Source organism: Fukomys damarensis, unplaced genomic scaffold (genome assembly GCF_012274545.1).
Source record: "Fukomys damarensis isolate Sample0158 unplaced genomic scaffold, DMR_v1.0_HiC HiC_scaffold_20, whole genome shotgun sequence".
Lineage (NCBI taxonomy): Eukaryota > Metazoa > Chordata > Mammalia > Rodentia > Bathyergidae > Fukomys > Fukomys damarensis.
Window position 1 is genome coordinate 6305632 of NW_022900932.1, and position 7016 is coordinate 6312647.

Sequence of the window (7016 nt, forward strand, 5' to 3'; positions counted from 1 at the left end):
CCCTCCCTCTTCTTTTTTTTAAAAGGAGACATTCTCATTAAGTTGCCCAAACTGGTCTTAAAACTTTGCCGTCCTCCTGCTTCATCTTCCCAAGTAGCTGGGATTACAGATGGGTGTGATACATGGCACGTGTGAAGCCACTCCCGACGGGCTTTGTGAGGAAGAATGTATGGCAGTGGACAGGGTCTGAAATTGGGGGTTAGATCTCAGCAACTACCTGGGAAATAAAACTCAGCTGATATAGATTCTTGGAAGGGGACTGTAACAAGGAATGTTTGTGAGTGTCTAAGGACAGCGTGGGTGTACAGACCTTCACTGACTTCTTGGGGAGATGGTGTATTCTGTAATCTGTCTTCTCTACTGGGAACAGCCTGCCTGCTGAGGGGCCCCGTTCACTCAGGAAGATCTCATTCAGGCCAGGCGGGACGGTGGGCGTCACTATAGCCAGCCACCTAATGACTATTCAGCATTCCAAGTCCCTGTGCATCCTGTGCTCCCTCATTTGTTTCATTTAGGACTGAAATGAAATTATTTGGTGGCTCAGATACATTGAGTCCGTACTTGTACTAAAATATAGATGAGGGCTGGGGATGTAGCTCAGTGGCACCATGCCTGTCTGACAAGCTCAAGGTCCTGAGCTCGATTCCAGGTACAGGGGGGAAAATATACATATATACATACACATAGATGAGAATGACCTGTGGATAGTAACATAAAGATTCTGATTCTTTAGGTCTGGGATGGCTTCAAACACGTCTTATTAGTTATGCGCGAAGAGCTCGTTAAGGTTGCTTCTTCCAGATTTCCGGAACGTCAAATGGTGTACCGAAGGAGTTACCATTTAGAGAAAGCAGCGCTGGCTGACAGAAGACAAGAGTCACAGCTGGATGTGAGACTGGTACCGGGCCCGGGATATGTTACGGAGGCTATCAGAAAATTGTGTGTGTGTGGGAGGACTGGAGAGCGGAGGCCAGAAAAAAGCGAGAGGAAGGAGGAGCTGAGGACAGTACGTGTCTTCCCAGTCACATTTTCGGCCACCCAGCGGTCCTCCTCTTACTAGACTCTGCCTCCCAAGAGAGGACAGAGCTACATCACTCCCCCGATGCCATCACCTTCCATAGGGCCTGACCAGACATAACCCAAACGCCAGCGAACGAACCAGGCTTTGAGAACAAAAAGAGCTTTGGATGTGAGGACCAAAAGAAGAGAGAAACGCCTGACCTGGAATGTGTTCTAGAATGTGTTCTATGAGTTAAACTGGCAATACACAGATTGACAGAAATATAAAAATGTGTTGATATACATAGGCACGGAAGCCATACTCAAAGTATGAGACTCAGACAGTGGCAAGCTGGTCGAATCTGGGATGCAATTAAACAACGGGTTGGGGGCCTGAGCTTCTGGGTAGAAGGGAGGTGACACAGGCCGTGGAGGGCTGGAGGAGGCGGAGGGCAGCGTGGGCAAGGGTTGTCTAGTTATCCAGGCGCAGTTTCGCAGGGAAGTCACCCGTGGTCAGCTCTGTCTGGGCTGGGCGTCAGCTGGCTCCCAATCGCTTCTTGCAGTAAAAAGATTCAGTTTACTCTATGAATGTGGATAGATACAGATTTCTTCAAAAACAAGATGAAACAGCTTTTTGGAGCTATTCCTGTGCCTGCAGGCACGGGAGCCTAAATTGTAGCCTTCACCAGCTTCCTACAGTGTGCACACGTCCGCAGTTGTTAGGCTGGTGGCACAGCTCTTTGGTTAGCACACATTTAGCACACATGAGATTTGATCCCCAGCATCCCCCTGCCCTGCCACCCCCGCTCTAGGATGCAGAGAAAGAGGCCTAGGAAGAGGTTGAATATTTCCGGCCAAGTTTAACTCTGAGTAATAGGAGGCTGTTTTGCCTCTTACTTTTTCCAGCTGTGCATAGTGTGTGCAGTGATACTTCCTTATATTGAGGCTTTGTTTACCTAATTATCTTGCAGGAAACCCCCCAAATACTTAGTGTACTTGAAAATGGCTGACTCTGAGATGACAGGAAACAGGGGAGTAGGCCTTTGGCAGGTGGGAAGAGGTCTGGGGAAGGGGGGAAGAGGAAGAGAAAATAAAAAGGGCCGAGACAATGAAGGCATTCATTATGTGTCACGAAAGGTCTTGAAAGTGAGGGCTTCTGGCTATGGGCAGAGGCTAGGAAAAAGCCTAGCCGTGGAGACTAATCAATAAGTGCTTATTAAATAGAAAAAAAACAAAAGCCAGGTGCGGTGGTGCACACCTGTAATCTCAGAATTTGGGAAGCTGAGATAGAGGATCTTTGTGAGTCCAAGGCCAGCCTGGGCCATAGAGTGAGACCCTGTCTTAACCCACCCAGCCCCTCCAAGCTCCCAAAAACCAAAACCAAAAGAAAAACAGACTAAAAAACAACTACCAGTAAATGAATAGAAAAAATAAGAAAGAAAATAGTGTCCTGGGAGCAAGAGAAGCCAGGGAGAGAGAGGGAGAGAGAGGGAATGCACCAGAAAGGAAAAAGGAGAAAGCTTATCCTAAGATTGAGTCCTTAAGAGAACACCTTATTATGGTTTGGATCAAAAGTGTCCCCCAGACTGGGTGAGATGTGCACACCTGTAATTCCATCACTCGGGAGAGAGAGAGAGAGAGAGAGAATGCGCCAGAAAGGAAAAAGGAGAAAGCTTATCCTAAGATTGAGTCCTTAAGAGAACACCTTATGATGGGTTGGATCAAAAGTGTCCCCCAGACTGGGTGAGATGTGCACACCTGTAATTCCATCACTCGGGAGGCCAGCCTGGGCTACAAAGTGAGAGCTTATCCCAAAATACCGAAGAACAGACAGTCCTCCAAAAGGCTTCTGTGGTCAGAGGCAGATTTGGAAGGGGATTAGACCCTGGGCACTCACCTAGACATGGATCCACCCATGCGTTCATGGCTGAATATGCTGTTGCAAGGTAGGGGTTGGCTGGAGGAAGCAGGTCCCTGGGGGCATAAACCAGGCTATGTCCTTGTCCTCAGTGCCCCCCTTTCCTTCGTTTCTGGCTGCCATGAGGTGAGCAGATTTGCCAGCCCCCACCTTCCGCCACGCTGTGCTGCCTTACCTCAGGCCCACACCCATGGAGCAGGCAACCAAGGACTGCAACCTCCCAAACACCAAGCCAAACGGACCATTACCTCTTTAAGTCATTTTCTCAGGGATGTTGTCTTAGTAACAGAAAGCTGACTAACCCTAACCCCCACTCTCTCCACTGGGGGCAAGAAGGGCAGCCTCATGCTCAGCAATAGCGGATGCCCTAAGGGTCAGAGGCATCTCATTTACCTGTGGCTAACCTTTACGTTTGGAACACAAGTAAGGAGTATTTCTTAATGCAAAGACGCTGAACATCAGGCAGTGCTGACCATTTTCCCAGTATGACTTTAGATGTGAAACAGCGTCATAATTCCTAAGGACTTCCCTCTGCCTCCCGTTTTGTCATAAGAATCCTGGCAACTCTGTGCCTCTTCCTTCATTCAGCCTCTGCATCTCCTGTCACCTACTCACATTTTTTCTCTTCCAACTCTGGTACATTTTAAAGGAGTAAGAGATTTTCGATATTGAGTCTCCCACCAATACAAGGGGAAAAATGGGCGTCTCTTTACATTCCCACTTGATTGCTGTACCTTCAAGGGGTTCCGGAGGTGAGTTCACTCCGGAGCAGGTGGCTGCCCTCTGGAGAGAGACCAGAAGATGGGCCGGGTCTTGGACCAGCCGCCCCTTCCGGGCTCGTGACTCTCTCTTCCCTGGAAACTCACACTCCTAATCATAGCAGGTGTTTCTAAAAGGGCAAACTGCAGTTGGTTTCAGCTGTAACAGTCACGTTGAAAGGGGGAAGCATTGCCAACAAAACCAGTCATCAAGAGATCTAAACCACTGCTTTCCAATTCTTTGAGAGAGAGAGTGAGGTCAAATACCACAGAGTCAGTTGGAAGTACTTGGAGCACTTTTCAGCCTGCAAAAGAGATCACCTCCAGAGCTAAATAATGGCTTGGAGAAAATTTGCCCTGGGCTCTAGGGCAAAGAAACTGCTAAGACATTTGTATTATCTACCTAACCACCTAGGTGCAAGACAAGGTTATGCTTTATTTAAAGTCTAATCTAAAATTTTATGTCTCTGAAGCTCATAGGTCAAACATATCCGTCACCTAGCAGGCACAACTCACATGTTAGTAAAGGCACATTTATCAGTTTTCTGTGTGCACATGAAAGAGAAAGGCTGACTAAAATCCCTTTTTATTCTAGTTAGCATATATAGGCACCTGTGTAAATTGCTGGTTGATAGCTGTTCTCTTCTTTGAAAGGCAAAAACTTGTTACAAGCTGCCTCAGCCTGATGTCCTGGAGGGAGGGGAAAATCAGCTACAAGGTGATTTAGCTAATCAAGGAATTTCAAGGTTAGCGCTGTGTTAGAAAAAAAATCTTAGGTCCCGCCCCCCAACTAACTAGCAAAAAGTCCAAATCTGTAGCTCAATGTTTTTCTTCTTGTACCAGGGATCGAACTCAGAGCCTTGCATTTGTAAGGCAGGCAGCAGAACCACTGAGCTAAATCCCCGGCCCTGTAAGCTCAACTTTTAATGGAGGCTTAAGAGGAGGCACTAACAGTGTCATCTCTTGTCACTCTGGGACAGAGGCTGACAGAGTTGCCTCTCACCTCACTGAGGCATGCAGGCAGGGACGAAGGATAAATGGAGATTTTTCTGGTGGTTATCCGTTTGGGCTGTTGGGACTCCGTTTCCTCTGAGGAACCTTTGGGTATCCACCAGAGTTTCCATGGCCATGACCCCTCTGTAGTCCTCTTGGTTTTCACTGGTTCCATGCAACCCACTCTGTTTGAATTCTATAAGGGACAGATAAAGGCTTAAGCTGTCTAAATACACCCCCAAATCATGACTTAACATTGCAAAATTTTACAGTAAAAGTTTCAAAGTCCACAGCTTATTAGCAAAAGTTTTCCTCTCCTACACACAAAAATGATGAGAACCAGGCATAAAAGTGTGTGTGTGTGTGTGTGTGTGGTGACAGGAGGTTGGGGGTTCTCCCTTTTTTTTTTTTTTGGTTCCTTAAATGTTATGTTTAGGAAATAGCTGTTTCTAATCTCACCCATAAGTCGTCTTTCCATGGGGTCTCAGGTTCAGTCTCCTGAGGAAGACTGTTGCTAGAACATTCAGTGGGGGTATCACTTTCATGTGTGTTTTCCTGGACAGTCAAAATCCCGAAGCCTCATCTGTCCCAGAGATGGGGTATGTGTTCCTTATCTAAGATGAGTTCCCTGTCTTAGGTGTCAGCAAATGCTCATTTTCTATAGGCTCAACTTAAAGGTTTTTAGTTGTTGGATAGGAGGGAAAGGTTCCTTTCTCTCTAATCTTATATGTCTCAAAAAAAAAAAAAGAAAAAAAAAGAAAAGGAAAGTACAAAGTGGCAGGAAAATATCAGAAATGAGATCAGAAAAAGGAAGACTTCTCTTTTTATGCTCATGGTGAGTTATTGAGACAAGTTGCTCATGAGTCATTACTCTCAGCCTGGAAGGGTGAGAAAGGAGAATCTAAGATTGCCTCCTCACTGGCGAAAGGTTAGACCAGAAAGGAAACTGAGGCTGAACAGGCTCCACATTCCCTCTGGGGTGTAGAAAGGTGAATCAGGCCCAGTCTGTCTCAGTGAAACCTGTCCCCCAAGTCTTAAGAATGTCTTTTAACTGGTGGAAGGGGGTCCTGTGATTTATTAATAGGCATGTATATTTCTAAATATAAACTAGATTTTCTAAAAAGGCCCAATTTACAGCATTTCACATTAAAGTCCACCAGGGGGCACTCCAATGCTTACTTTTTCCTAGCACTGTTGTCCAAGATAACAAACCAAAACAGTCCAATAAGTGAAAAAGGTCAAGTAAGGAACACCAATAAATTTAGCAATTAGCCCAAATGCAACAACTAAATTTCACATTATTTTAACAGAAGACAATGCATCACAAAGGACAAGGCCGAAGCAGTTGGCAAAGACAAAGCAGAAAAATTTAAAAGCATATGTAACTAACAAGGATAACAATTTTTAGATTACTTAAACCAGTCACAATCCAGGATTTATGAAAGCAAATTAACACCTGTCCAATTATTTTGGTGGGACCTCCAAGTGATGCAGGGCCTATGATGTATGGATGACATATGGACTTCCAAATCATATAAGGCAAATATTGTAACTCCCAACCTTCTAGATGTTCAGTACGTTGCGTCTATGTTCTCTAAAATCAAAGAATAAAAGAGCAGGAAGAATTTATTGAGAGAGACAGAAGGGGGCCCAGAAAGTGGGTTGCCTGTGGATCCTGCTCCTCAAGGAAGTTTTATAGAGCAAAACTACGAGGTGAGGTGGGTACAAGGTGGGGCAAAACTATAGTCAACCAATAAGATTACGGGTATAGTCGCTCAGGTAATATTGATTAAACGGGGATCAGACGGGGAAGCAAATCATGTAGCAAGTGTAACAGGGAAGGAAGCAGGATTTTCCAGAAAGGAGTGGGCTGGGAGGTTTGGTCCCTCACCCAAGGTGATCGATGCCTTTTTAGACTATCGCTCACTGCTGTTGCTCCCTAGGGGAGTATGTGGGAGTAGTCCTTTCTCTTTGTCTTTAACAACGAGTGCGCCTCCAGCCACAGTTGTAATAATGTCCTGTCCCGGGTGCTGCCAGGGCTCAGAGAGGTGAGCTGAGGCTGCTTCTGGCCCTCCCCGTCCTGGCTGCCACACCGGTGTCGCACATGTCCACCTGCACGATGGAGCACGGCCCACCCGGCCCACTGTGCCTCCCTTGCTCCCCTCCATCTCAGGCCGGGCTCCGCAGCAGCACCTGAGACGGAGATTGTGTGCAGCCCGTGGCTCCCCGTCCCCACGGGCTTCAGCCAGGGGCGGCTCTGCTCTGAGCGCTGCAGGTGGGACGGCTGCAGAGTGGCCACCGAGGAAGAGCCGGTGCCCGCAGGGCCGGGAAGGAGATCTGAGGGTGGG